Genomic DNA, 15,603 nt, shown 5'->3' on the forward strand with positions numbered 1-15,603 from the left:
TGGTCCCTATCATGCCAGAAGGGCTTACCATTTTTTTAATACATTTAGTATGTATAATTTTTTATTGTTTGTATTCCAAATAGGATATAATTGCTAATGGTTTTATTACTAAGGATGCCAACGTAAGGAAGCGGATCCTGGGCTCCGACGCTTAGCGGCAAAGAAACAACCAGGAGAAAACTAAGACGAGAAATGAGTATATCTATTAAACTTTTTTAACGCACAACGATTTTCGGTATTAGGTAGAATTTTCTTTCACGCGTTCGAAGTCCCGGGCAAAGTTCAAATCTACACATGGCAAAGCAGATAGTGTGAAAAATTATAATGTGCTAGATTCGTTTAGGCGTAAGCAGGTCGGAAACAGATAGTCATTTATTAGATTTCGAGGTCGTATATTATTTAGGTTGTTTTGTTTTATCAGTAGGAAGGCGCAATTTCGTACTCGCTAGCTAGTATGCGCTAGGTTTGCAGATAAAGCAGAATTAAATATTTATTTAAACTTTTTAGAATATATATAAATATGCTTTATGGTTATACACACACCCAACAAATATTTTACTGAGCAAAAATAAAACTTGACTGTGCTTTCAATAGGTATCTTATACGCTGAAAAAATTACCAGCGCTGATTCTCAGCCCTCACATTCTGTGACGCCTCAGAGTCATCAACATTTTCATTGTCACAACAAAAATTCGAAACACATTAACAAAACAAAAAAAATACATAATTTTTTAATGGACATCAACAGGCATCATAAGGGCGTTTCTTGCCAGCCTGTTAAAAACCTCTTTCATTTGAGCGTTTTCTCGGTTACTTCCCCAGCAGTTAAGCGTCGGAGCAAAGGGTCCACTTTCCCAGTTTTGCGTCTCCACTTCGCACGGTCGTTGGCATCATGTTAAATACCGTTGCCGGCGGCAATCTAGATTTCTGGTGAAATTAGTTTATCCTAGGCCAAATTGTTTCATCCTATTTTAGTAAGAGCGTTCTAAGCCCAGGCAAAACTTGTTTGATCTAAGTATTTTAGGATGTATTAATTAGGTTTACGCAAAATTCATTTTGAGATTTTTACCTAGTTGGTTAAAAATATAGTTTCACCGCACGGTTACATACATATTTTTATTTTTTAATACATTTTTTTTTTCTCATTTCAAATCAAAACATTTTAATGAAATAATTACAATCGGTAACCTTTAAGTAAACAGGTTTTGTGTATATATCTGCTTTATTAAAATCATAAAATTCTATTCACATGCATTTATTTACATAACTAAATATTGTAATCTATAAATATTTTTTGCTTATACTTACCAGTCTTTAGGCAAGGTTTCTTAAGTGGGAAAAGACAAAAAATCCATTATATAAACATTTTGCTATATTTTTAACGCCCGACGCTAAAAGGGGTGTTATAAGTTTGACCGCTAAGTGTGTCTGTCTTTTTGTCTGTGTACGTGGCACCGTAGCTTATCAACAGGTGAACCGATTCGGATGCTGTTTTTTATATGATAGCTAATTTTTATGCGGTGGTTCTTAGATATGTTTGATCAAAATCGGTTCAAAGTTGTAGCGAAATTTATATTAAAAGCCGGGGATTTTTAATTTGTCTAACAAATAAACTTGTTAGTCTAAATATTGCGCGCGGCATCGCTGGCAGCAAAAGGTAGTGTATAACAATGCGCAGCTCTCCAACTCAAAGATCACGTCAATCCAATGCTCCGACGTGAAAGATGAACAAACAAACACACATTCACATTTTAGATTTGTGGTGCAGATTCACATAGATTTTGTATTAGTCTCAAATGGGTGTATGGAAGAAATTGATCTCAGAGATAAGGCTGCCACGACCTCGGTGTCGCAGTGGTAAAGTTCTTGCCACTGAACCGAGAGGTCCCGGGTTCGATCCCCGGTCGGGTCATGATGCAAAAATGATCTTTTTCTGATTGGCCCGGGTCTTGGATGTTTGTCTATATATGTATTTGTTATAAAATATAGTATCGTTGAGTTAGTATCCCATAACACAAGTCTCGAACTTACTTTGGGGTTAGCTCAATCTGTGTGATTTGTCCCAATATATTTATTTTTGCACAATGTATCTGTTACATCCGTACTAATATTATAAAGAGAAAAGGTTTGTTTTTTGTTTGTAATGACTAAACTCAAAAACTACTGGACCGATGTTGATGAAATTTGGCATAGAGATAGACGAAACTTTCAGGAGTAACACAGGCTACTTTTACTATGGTTTTACCCGAGCGAAGCCGGGGCAGACGACCTCCAGTTATGTTATATTTTGTGGTATACTTTGTCCATATGTACACTATGTACTTAATTAATTTGTGCAAAAAGCACTATTGTACTTATTTGAAAATCTATTATTATTTTTTTATTGGATACACCTGTAATAATCTGACATTTTTGCGCATACTGCAATCGTGTTTATTGTGTATTTTTGCAAGGCCCGACCCGATAGTGGTTATCGCATACGCCTACGTAACGCACACAAACATATATATGTGTGTGGAGGTAGAAAATTGTATATTTGTTGCTAAGTTGTCTAAAAGAGTTTTGTTTGGACAATGTATATGGTCCTCGAACTGGATGGTCCGTGTTTGTTTTAGGGTTCTGTAAGTACAACGAACCTTAGACATTACATTATCATTAGATTACTCATAGTCGAGTTATATTTTCTCTTTCTTCTCAGCATATTCATCAAGCTTCAATAGCTTGAAGGATATGCGTCGAAGTCCAGAATCCGCTTTCCTACTTTTTCGTCTCCACATCGCACGGTCGTCGGCATCCCCAGTTGTTAGACCATATCATCCTTGACGACATCAAGCCAGCAATTTTTCAGTTGGCAGGAGGGGCCTGCCAGGCGAGAGCGGCATAGCCAGACGTTACACATGCATATGTGATAAATTTTGTTAATTGTAAATTTCATCAATATTGAACTAGGAACTAATTACCATTTTTTAAAATCTATTTAAAGATTTATTATAAAGATTATTAATATTCACTCATGTGTGAAATGATTCTCGAATATAATTTCAAATGTAATAATTCTACTACATGTTAGACTGAAACTATGGTCAAGTTTTATGTCGATAATGACGACACCTGAGTGACCCGTATTTTCAATTACAAAGATTACTTTTCCTTCTCTTTGGTTGTGTTAATTACTAACACACAGATTTTATTCAACTAATTTAAAAGCATCTGACATGACTTAGAAGTAGAATAGAAATATATTTTTTTTAATTTATTTATAGCATACAAATATACATTATAGAAAATGATAAAACAAAATTTTAATATTACAAAGGTGGTACATTAAAATATGCTACAAAATGGCTCAGCTTGTGCCATCTCGAAGTGCCACGATGCTGATTTTCAGTGATACCATTACATACCACGTCTAGACGCAAGTAATCGCATATACATCGTAAGTATCATCATCATCAGCCATTTAAACGTCCCCACTGCTGGGGCACTGGCCTTCCTTATGGATGGATAAGGAGTATGGGCCATGACCCACCACGCGGCCCATTGCGGAATGGCGGATTTTAACGACTGCATATACAAACAGGGACCAACAATAAATAGATTATTAATTAATCTACGGAACCACAGAGCCAGTTCTACATTAATGTTAGCATCTTGACCGGTTATTGTGTGCTCGTCTGTTTGCTCGGGCGGTTTTGTTTATAGAACAGCGGTTGTGAAATAGCATCCAATTACACTAGTGTTCCTCGGAAAATTGATGACTTTTTCAAAAGATGAGTTGAAAGAGAAGATCAAGGGTCTTTTTTTGACAAGGCTACCTTCTTTTCTAGGTTCATATAGCGGTATTACTCGAGACTGAGGGATAAAAAGCCTTAAATTACTTAAATTTACTATTTAAATTTAGTTAGTCCTATTAATTTACCGAGCGCGCGAAACGAGCGAGATCTACAATTAAAGTGTGTTTGTAACGCGATAACTTTCGAACCGTTGGTCTGATTTTCATAAAATTTGAAAGGTATGTAGGATCTGTCAATAGAATTGTATTAAGATTAGAATTTTATTAAGAATAGAATTTTATTATCATAATTTTATTAAGTTCGTTGGGTCGTTTTATTAAGTTGGTTATGTAGTTTTTGAAATATTCAAAATTTTGTAAAAAAATATTGTGTACGCAAGGTTCTAAGTTCTAACTTCCAAGTTCGCCGCGAACAACTAGTATTATAAATGCGAAAGTCTGTGAGGATGTATGTGTATTTTCGTTACTCTTTCACGCAAAATCTACTGGACGGATTGGCATGAAATTTGGTACACGTGTAGAATATATTCTACCCGTCCAGGTTATAACCTGGAATAACACATAGGGTAATTTTTATCCCGAAATGCCCACGGGAGCGAAGCCCCGGGGCGAAGCTAGGTATTATAAGTATGATTAGTGAATTTATGAATTCGATGAATCATAACTTTACTTACTAAATAATATTCAGCGAGTGACTTCATTAAAGATTAAAATCAATAATTTCGACTTGTCATACTTTTGTTGCATAAATGGAGGGAGTTGTAATATAAATATCGAATAAAATAATACTTACATACTTTGATCACAGATTATATAATACTTCCAGTACATTGATCAATAAATGTCGCGATTATATTATCAGATCGATTATGGCTGGCAGTGATATAAAAAAAAATCTTGTCATTGTTCAAAGGTAAAACATGTCCTGCCCTCGAAGTTGCTGGCATCATCTCATCCCTCAAAAAGGAGCTGACGGTTTATAAACGGATGAACAAACATTATGACAACATAACTAGGAACATTCTCCATTAAATACTCTTTCAAATAAACAAAACTAGATCAAAATCGGTTCAGCCGTTTGGCTGTTACGATGCCACAAAGAGACACGTTAAATGTATAACTCTCCTTATTCTGTAGTCGCGGGTTCAAAGTGTCACACAGAAATTATATTATATGTACTAGCTTTTGCCCATAACTTCGTATGTGAGTAAAAATCCGTTTCCCGTGGGACCTAGTGGGTCTTCTTTTAAACCACGCAACGGATTTTGATGCAGTTTCTACTGATATTTAGACAATTTATTCCCGAAGGTTTATATACTTCGGGCTAATGTGCGTATTTAACCCCCCACGCAAAAAGAGGGGTGTTATAAGTTTGAGTTCGCTAAGTGTGTATGTTAGTGGTTCTTAGATATGTTTGATCAAAATCGGTTAAGCCGTTCAAAAGTTGTAGCGAAATGAATATTAGAAGTCGGGGGTTTTTTAATTTGTCAAATAAATGAACTTGTTTAAAAATATAAATTCAAAACAACGACCGATGATGTTTGCATACGAAACAATTTTTCGGTGATAACGGTCAATTTAATTAATTTATTTTATCCTGTTATTCTGTAAGTAGGTTTTAGATACAATAATTATAACCTAGCCCTGTTTTTAATAGGAATTAAATCTATTATTTATTATCTATAATATTATTATAAAGAGGTAAGCGTTTGTGAGTTTTGTATGTTTGAGGGGGGTAATCTCGGAAACTACCGAACCAATTTTCAAAAATTCTTTCACCATTAGAAAGGTACATTATCCAAAATTGCTATAGGCTTTATTTTATCTCAAAATTCCCACAGGAGCGAAGCCCCGGGCAACATCTAGGTAGTTGTTAATATTTATTTCTATACTTAAAAAAAAAACTAGTATTCTATTGATTGTATTTTTGATATGATGTCAAATAGGCGAGATGATATGATTAGTGTGTAAGTATTTTTAATTTTGACAAATTTTAATTTTGTATGTTGCCATGCATTTCCATAAAGTATCACCCATCGAGCAGGTAGTAAAATCACAGCCAATAATATTCGACATTGATACTGATTATTTTAAAGCGAATCGTGGGATTTATGGCATCACAACCGCGAATGCAAACGAGAGCTATTATAATGACAGAGTTACAGTATAAAAACAAAACTTTGATAGTTACAAGAAAGTTAAAAGACTTTTTTTTGAGAATCTCGTAGATAAAAATAATTATTTACATATCCCAGTCTTATCATACTTAAATACCAAAATAGCGTTGAGAGGATGTGCGGGGAAAAAAGAAAGGGTCCACATACCCTTGTTTTTACACCCACCCCTATTTACATTTCCCAGTCTCCAATTGGGGTAGTTTTAAAAAACTTTAATTTACAACGGACTTCAAGAGATACGCTACCCGCATCGCACTGGCATCCGATACGGTTTGTACAGCATATGGTTTAACTTAAAACCTGGTATAGGTTTCATCGCGATACGTTACTTAGAACCAAAGACATTGCCAATAATATGTTTGAGCGAATGCACGAAATGAGCGGGCGAAGCCGCGGAAAAAAGTTACGTGACGATATTTTTCGGGAAAAAAATGTACCTTTTAAATAGATTTTTCTTACTTAAGAATAATTACCTAGTAATAGAGCATTCAATATGCAGTACTTTTTAAATGAAACAGATTAATAAATCTTAGGTTTTCAATTTGAAACACTTTTTGCACTTCACACACACAAAATTTGACGACCTCGGTGGCGCAGTGGTAAGGTTCTAGCCACTGAACCGAGAGGTCCCGGGTTCGGGTCATGATGGAAAATGATCTTTTTCTGATTGGCCCGGGTCTTGGATGTTTATCTATATATGTATTTGTTATAAAATATAGTATCGTTGAGTTAGTATCCCATAACACAAGTCTCGTACTTACTTTGGGGCTAGCTCAATCTGTGTGATTTGTTCTAATATATTTATTTATTTTATTTTAAAATGTGTTAAAATGTTAGAAGAAATTAAAATGAGGCGATAGGGGTATAAAAGTAAAATAGACGTGTCGTGCGCGCACGCATAAAGGTGCCACGCTCGACCGGAAACCGGAAACGGGAAGAAGTATTAAGTGCAGATTTTACTCATGCTCAAATAATTAAATTATATTATATGGTAATGTGATGAGATAATTATTAATAATGATAATTGTAAGTATACATATTGCTCTATGTTGTGTAATGTGGATTTGTATTTTTTAAACCTATCTGAAATTTTTGTAAATTATATTTTCTTATATTTTACTGATACTTTTTAAGCACTGGAATAAGAAAAAAATTCGGTAAATATAATTTTAGTTTCAAACGTAAATTTTCCATAAAAATCAGTTTTTATTTTATTTACCAAACATTGATTTCAATAAAATTCATAATTTCATAGATTTTATTAACGTCATAAAATGTCGTGGTTCCTGCTAAGTTGATATTATAATTCCAATAGAGAAACATATCATAGTTTACATAAAACATTCGATAGCGTGACGTGTAAAATCAATACGGCATAAATACGTGGACAAATGTACAAAGTACCGACCATCTTGTAAATGCCTTAAAAGGACCATATAAATTAAAAAGTCAACTCATCAAAGTTTCTTCGCCTAAATACATGACAAGTAACTTCCCCCCTCCAGTTTCCCCCATACACAAAGTGACAATAAGTCGCGTATGCACACAGACACATTGTTTGAACACCCACACCAGCATAGAACCGGCTAGGTATTCGGTTTCCCGCCACCGGCGCGAACACGCACACAAAACACGAAGAGCAAACAATACAAACACCAACACACAAGTAAATTTAAACTCACCTCAAAATAAATCCATTAGAAAACACACTTGTTCAAACAACTAGCGCTTAGCCTCGAAAACGCGTTGAAAAAACACTCTCCAACATCCAATGTGTACTCAACACTTTTCCAAACTTTCTGTGCAGCCTACTTCTTCGTTAACACCTCCGGCAATCGTTCCCGCCAAAACGCGAATTCCAATTTCGAAAAAGTCCAGATAAGAATCACGTGGTAATCACCCTTTTAAAATTAGAACTGTCATTTTTTTACTTTACAATCGGACGTCGCGCCTAGGAATTTTGCCAATTGTTAACTTTTTACGCCAACTTATTGTCTCATTTTCAAATATCGAACTTGTACTCATTTATTTTTAAATCTAACTACTTCCGCATTCGCGAATTTTATCAAACACGATAGCGAAATAAAAACCGGCGACAAGTGGCCCCAGCACAATTATTAACACACGTTGCGCGGTAAAAATAAACTATGATTAACTGCTATTAAGATTCGCGGAGACAACTCGCGCCGGCTCACGGACATGCGGACGGCTTGTAAAAAAACAAATAAATAAAATCAATTTATAATCAACAAAGAGGATTGGCAATAAAATGCGAATTTGTTTACCGCGTTGCTATTTCGGTCGCTAGAAGCGGTTCCGATATGAATAATTATTATCGCCGGCGAGCGGTCCTCGACGCATAGTTGTCGTTTCATAAAACGTGCGCGTTAAAACTGAGTCGAAAGGCTCGCCCCGTGCCGGAGCATAGCGCCGAATAAAATAAACAACAATATACCTAAATAAGCGGCTCGACGGGCGTGGCCTGGTGTGCGTGCGCGCCTGTGTGTGCGTGTGTAAACAAGGGGCAACTCGGCTTGCATGGCACCAGTTTACAATCACCATGCAATGGCTCAGACTCATGTGTGACAGAATACATTTTTTTCTCTTTTGAGACAAAAGAAAATCCGAATGTACAAGTCATATAGAGATAGATGGGAGCTAATAAAGGCCACTAAATTGCTTGAAATAAACATTACTAAACTATTTTGTTTATGTATTTATGTAAAACAATATGTTTATATATAGAAACATATGGTAACTTTACCCTATATTACGCTGTAAGCACCCCGAAAATAAAATAAATGAATATAATATAAAATGTAGGTATACATAATATAATAATATTTTTAATGTATACTTAAAACGTATTTCGGTGTTCTTCAAACACCTAATAAAGTTACTAACACTTGAAATTAAAAGTTACCTTTTCCCAAGTAGACAATAATCATTTAAATTAAGACATTAATTTACCTACGTGGCTTTTCAGGAATATATTAATTCGTTCAAAATTTTTATTAAGTATTAAATCAGGGGTTTGATTGTAATACACCAATATAATATAATTAAATTCTTCTTTCATTAAAAAAATACCAATCCATAGCAAGTTCACGTCACCCCTATCTCCCCGCGAGAATAAACATATGACGTCACCGGCTGGTAAACAAACAAACAAACACATGCGCCGCGCTCATGTTTCCTTAATACAATTATTATTTCGAATGTGGAACGCGAACTGGTTGGACGTTCGTTTTGCCATCGGTTTCTGCGATTTATTTTTAATTTCGCGAGGTTATGCCATGTGCCGGCTAGCCAGCCAGCGTCATGCTCATTGTCTATGCGAATTAATTAGAATCGAGTTGTTTACCACAACCGCACCATTTAAAAATAAAATGTTGATCGCTCTTTATAAACAGCAAGTTGCATTTTGAACAGTTTTTTTCCATATATTTTTATGTATAGATGATTACATAGTATTGTTCTGTATTCTGCATTAATTTTTTTTTTAATTCTATTAATTGTGTATTCTAATTTTAATTTAATATCTATATTCTACTTATATATACGAGTGCGCTATTATACATACTAGCGAAAAAACAGACAATATAAAAACTATATGTAAACTAGCTACTCCCGGAGGCTTCGCTCCCGTGGGAATTTCGGGATAAAAAGTATGTGTTATTCCAGGTTATATTCTACTCGTGTACCAAATTTCATAACAAACCGGTCATTATATTACGCGTGAAAGAGTAACAAATTTGGGCATATATAAATAAGTAGGAAAGTAGAATTGGATGTGCCTAGGTATCCCTGGTTACACATAAACTTTTTTTTTTGTATAATACAATTTTCGGCGTCATCCAGTATAAGTGTTTTGCCTACTTAAAAATGTAACTTTTAAAAAAGTGCCGCAACAATGGTTGTCTTCGTTTTTAGGGTTCCGTGATGATCTGAATCTGAGACAATTTTCTATATTCTCAGTTGAAGATCTAGTTATTGTACTACTAAGTAAGTTAACCCTTTGCTTACGTCTACATACGTTATAACAATTAAACTTAGTTTCTGTCACGTTTAGTGTCCGTGAAAAGGTCAGTTAAGCGGTCCACATGAAGTGATTTTATTTTTGAAATAACAAAAATTAAGTGGAGTTACGCTGGCGTGTAAACAGGGCCATACTATAGTCTCTACACGACATCGTAAGTTTACTTAATCTTTTGTCATTTTAACCTTGTATGAAGTTTTCGAACAATATTCATTGTTATTGGTATTAGTAACTCTACAATGTAGAGTTACATAATATTCGTACGAATAACTCGAAACCAGAGTTGGCTGTAATTATTGTCACCTTTTTGGTCTTTTTAAAAGATTTTAACAGCTGAAGATTTAACATTTTAAGGTTTATTCTTAACTAGCGGCCCGTCCCGGTTTCGCTCACATAATAAATATACCTAAACCATCTTCAGGAATCGCAATATTTATTGGTGAAACACGCATGAAAATCCGTGCAGTAGTTTTTGTGTTTATCGCGAACAGACAGACAGACGCGGCAGAGGATTTTGTTCTATAATATTGTAAGGAAGCTGGCCCCGTGCTTCACGTAGACACAGCACAATCCCGGATGGAACCAACATGGTAAGCCCTTTTGGAATGACAGTGACAAACACTGTTTGTATGAGTTTCTTAAAGCATTTCTTCTCAGCAGTGGTCGTTCCGAAATGCTAGTAGTTTGTAGCTTGAATGGATGGCTAGAAAAATGTGAAAAAAATATACTTATATCATTTCAATTCATACATTTGTTGAAGAAAGAAAAATACGTATGTACTCAGTATGTTTGTATCGCGAAAAAAAAGCCCCTTAAACGTCACTTGCTCATTTCACGGTTCCGTTGCTCGAGTCCAATTCTAACTTGACTAGCTTTTTTTTTAGTTCATATAAATTTATTTAATAAACAATCAATGAAGTCCTGTGTTACAATGGTATCATTCGAGTTGAGATAGTACAGCCACATGAAGTTCACATGATGTTCACATGAAGCTGCCCCGCCTACACCTTACGTGGCTGTAATAGAGATCATTCTACAATGAACCTATTAAGAATGCTGTTGACTGTATTTCTGAAGTGTTTGAGTATAGTATAATCAGCGCAGGCGCAGTGATAAACAACACTGGTCATAAAATATCTTGTCATATTGACGTCATATAGAAATAGTTGTTATTAGTTACATTAAAATAATATAGTACTTCTTATCGGGTTGCGAGGACAGTCGATTCGTACGCCGTGGTACAACGTTTTTTTTTTTTTTACAAAAATGACATTTTAGACACAAGTCAGAGAGCTCTTGTGCCATTTAACGTGTGACAATAAAATCATATCCGACATGGTTATATGGTCCGACATTTTAGACTTAAAGCACCTGGGTGACTTAGCCAGGTGTTTTAAGTGAAATAATTTAAAAGATTGAGAACCGCTGCATTTTAGGACTATAAAAAAAGGAAAGAAGACAAACAACAAGACTACAGACAGCTTTTTTGTTGTGGAAATTCCTGTCATACATAATCTGGTTTAAGAACCTTATTTCTCAAAAGAAGAATTCACTTATTATTGAGAAATTTACGAACGTGCGGTAGACAAATAATAAAAGACAAAAGGATTGAAGTAAACAAATTAACTGTCGCTCGCGGATATACACATACCCCCTTATTAATAAAATCCTTATTCTCTGATTAGCCACGGAATAGTTATTCTTTGTATTGTCTCGTTCTTTCAATGTCAAATGCTGAAGAGAGAGAGAGGGACAAAACAAAGATATACTACTCCAAGCCTAATCAGAGAATTAAATGTTTATTAATAAGGCGGATAATGAATTTGGGAAAAGTTAGTTTGACATTGCAAATTAACTATATGCATAGATTACGATTATTGTGCACTTTAACGACCACGATGGTGCAGTGGTAAAATGCATGCATTTGAGCCGAGAAGTCCCGGTTTCGATCCCCGGCCGGGTCATGACGGAATATGATCTTTTTCTGATTGGCCCGGGTCTTGGGTGTTTATCTATATATGTATTTGTACCGTTGAGTTCGTATCCCATAACACAAGTCTCGAACTTACTTTGGGGCTAGCTCAATCTGTGTGATTTTTCCTAATATATATTTATTACATAGATTATAAAAATAAAAACAAAAACAAAAACATAACACGATACTTGTACCTATTACTAAATCCGCAGTTGTTATTTGTTTCTTTTTTTTAATATGATAATAAAGTCTGACACAAGTTGCCTGACGATACGCGGGGCGGAAGGCAGACGCGTGGTATACGCGATCCAGCATATATATATTTTTAAAGATGGCAAATTACACTTCTATTCGCCTATTCCACGTTAAACAAGACAATATTGATGAAGTAATAATTATAAATATAAATTACTTAATTTGACGTAAAAAATATTCGAATGTTATAAGTACAAATGTGCGTCCTTGACTTTCCACAGACTAAAATTAAAGTCAGTGGCATTTTTATTATAATATGTAGATGATAAATTAATTAATAAGTAGGTCCTCGGAGCTCTGACAAGATGGCGAATATTTGCCAAAACCTATCGCCGAAATTTTGAGAAAAATTGCATATTTGTAATACGGCAGATATAAAAACAAAGGTTAATTTGATTTTTCAATAAATATTTAAGTAGTACTAAATTTCTGCGCCACGCGGCGTTACCCACGTAACAATTTAAAAAAATTTTCATGCACAGTAGCGCCATCTACATTGTAAAGCGCCATGATTGACTATCAGACTGACCAAATCCTACGGGATGACGTACTTTCGGGATAAAAAGTACTGTGTTAATCCAAGGTATCCTCACCTCCCTGGGTTTTGGGGCGTCATAGCTCCGAATGAAACCAGGAACACGTAAGGATGAGTGAGAAATTTAACAAAAGAAGAATATTCGAAAGTATATTACGGCTATATTACGAGACCGATTTTGATGATAAAACGTTTTTTATATAAAAACAATTAATATACATTTAGCCACGGGCGAAACCACAGGCATCTACCTACTGTTAAAATAAATTCAATTCTAGATATAAATCTATTAAAATTCATAGGTAAATTCATTCGCAAATCGTCAGTGCCATGGCCAAATTGTTGTGTTTACGGCATACTAATTTAAACAAACGAGAATCGAATCTGGGACCGCGCGTTGACTACCAATGAACTAAAATTTATTAACCGCTTATTTAATATGACGTAAGCTTTACGCATATAGTGGGGTAGTCGACCATCCGAGATATGGAATACTTGTATAAAATAATAAGTTGGTCGATAAGACCAATTATTATCTAAAAAAATGCGACAGACAATGTTGAAAGGTGAAAATTATGTTTAGTCAATTCATCAATTCAATTTACAAAGTCACTCGATTTGATACTGATGTTGACAGTTAACATTTTGAGAAGTTTTTTAAGATGAAAAGAAGAAAACCTACGCAAATCTTCAAGAAGATTGGTTGAGTAGATAGAACGTGAAGAGATAACAAACATATTTTCACATTTATAATATTAGTTGGGACTTACCGTTAGGAACGTAACGTACGGAACCCTAAGACACCAGCCATTTTTCTTAGTAACAGCAAAGGTGTCGTTATGCACATTTTTTTATTTCGATTTGTTTGCAATCGGCCATCGCTAATTCCTATTTGTGTAAACATTTTCATTTGACACGTATAATATTATGTAGGTATATTATATTGTTTGTCGTCTGTTTGTATGTTTGCTGCGAACCATTTTGTGGGAGAGAAAACGGTTGTTTATTTAACTTTTGTTGTTTTGGGTTCGTTTTGATTTTGTTTAAAAATCTCAGTCGGCGAAAAACTTGTGTAGTAATTTTAAATGCTGGCTATAAATAAGCACGATCAATTGTCCGCGAAACAATTCGTCGAACTTTGACGTATAGACATACATTGCCTGTTTTATCATTGCGGCAAATAAAAGCACTCTACACTAATTACGCGATTATCAGGCATTCGCGTCACTTACGACAGTATTACCTACCCAAATTCATTGCAAACTCTAACCGCTTCTACTAAGGCATAGAGGTTCATGCAGAGTAACTTGATGTGCTGTTGAATCTACATAGAATAGTTACTTCTAAATCAAAATCAAATCATTTATTCAGAAATTAGGCCTTCACAGGCACTTTTTCACGTCATATTCTAAATTAAATGATGTTTACCAAAGCTACAAACTACTAGCATTTCGGAACGACCACTGCTGAGAAGAAATGCCGAAAGAAACTCATTCAAACAGTATTGGTCCCTATTATATAAATTTATGTATAATGAAGGAACCTCCCGACCCTATCCACGACGCCGCTACCGGTTTAACCATTTGAGTGTGCATGACATACTCGATCTCCATAATCTAACATAATAGATACATATGTTACTTTCAGACACAAAATATATGTAATAAACATGTCAAGAAAATATATAAATAATAATAAAAAAGTAAGATCAAGTGTGAGAGGTGGAAGTTTTAGGAAGGGTCCAAGGTTTTTTATCATTTAAATAGTCGCTAATTGTGTAATAAGCATTAGCCATTAAAGCATTTTTAATATATGATTTAAATTTTGGCATTGCCAAGGTAATAGCCTCTACAGGGAGTTTATTGAACAATTTTACACTTTGACCCACGAAAGCCCGCCTAACCTTTTTAAGTCGGAATCTGTTCTATTGCACAGGAGTATGCAGTGTGTGCCTCAGCAAACGTTGCGTTTGCAGTTACAATATTCTTTTTGTTTTTTCTAATAAAAAAAAAATCAAAATGAGTTGGTAACGCTTGTGTGCAGACATGGATCATATTAAAATTAATTATACACAAACATGCAATATAAAATGACAACACGACTTTTGATTTTTTAGACATAAACACCAGCACAGAGTTGAACTCAATTATTATCGTAATTTTAGTTTATATTATATTTTTTAAACATGTGCTTGCTTGTCCCACTGCTGGGCAAAAGCTTTACAATTTATGAAATTACAATTTAGCTACGAGTAAACTGTTTACAAGCGTTTATTTTTAGTTTCACCTGTCCTGTCCCGATGTTTGCTTGTGTGTCTGTAATCAAATCTTGCAAGATAGGTTTCTCCTACTTCCAGTTGTCCTACAGAGTTGAAATTACCCACGTCGCTTCAGTTTCCATGACAATGCATTATTACGATAAGCACGGCCTGATTATGCACCCAGTATCGGCACCCAACGAGGGAACTCCTCAATGGTTTATAGCATGGACGTGCGATTTTTTGTCAGGCGTTAAATGCCACAAGATCTCTCTGACGACTGACGACAAATGTGGCAAAAATGATATTTTTCCATTGCGTAGTTTGATAACGCGTGGTTTTTTTAACGCAAAGAAAAGCCAGCAATGTAAGTCGAAACTTCTAAGTTTAACTTTTAGTCGATAGAGTAGTAGAGAATAAAATGGCGTGGAAAAAATTAATTCACGTACCTAGGTGTCGAGAGCCGTTAGCTATTTAGGTATATCTTTTAAACAAAACTTACATGAGTTATTTTATCGAATAACATATCATAATTCATACCTACCTATTGAGAATATGTAGGAAATGCTAAA

General features: G+C 34.9%; 1 protein-coding gene across 3 annotated transcripts in view; it reads right to left on the bottom strand.

Moving 5' to 3' along the window:
* Positions 1-8,405, bottom strand: part of FoxP (Forkhead box P) — a 62,735-nt gene extending 54,330 nt beyond the window's left edge. The window contains exon 1 of one of the 3 annotated variants that reach the window (XM_053762928.2): positions 7,653-8,405. The gene's annotated coding sequence lies outside the window, so the exon portion shown is untranslated. The remainder of the gene's footprint in view (positions 1-7,652) is intronic. The other 2 variants (XM_053762926.2, XM_053762927.2) reach the window with 2 other exon arrangements.
* Between the last annotated feature and the right edge of the window lie 7,198 nt (positions 8,406-15,603).

The sequence above is a fragment of the Plodia interpunctella genome, chromosome 23 (assembly GCF_027563975.2).
Source record: "Plodia interpunctella isolate USDA-ARS_2022_Savannah chromosome 23, ilPloInte3.2, whole genome shotgun sequence".
Taxonomy (NCBI): Eukaryota; Metazoa; Arthropoda; class Insecta; order Lepidoptera; family Pyralidae; genus Plodia; species Plodia interpunctella.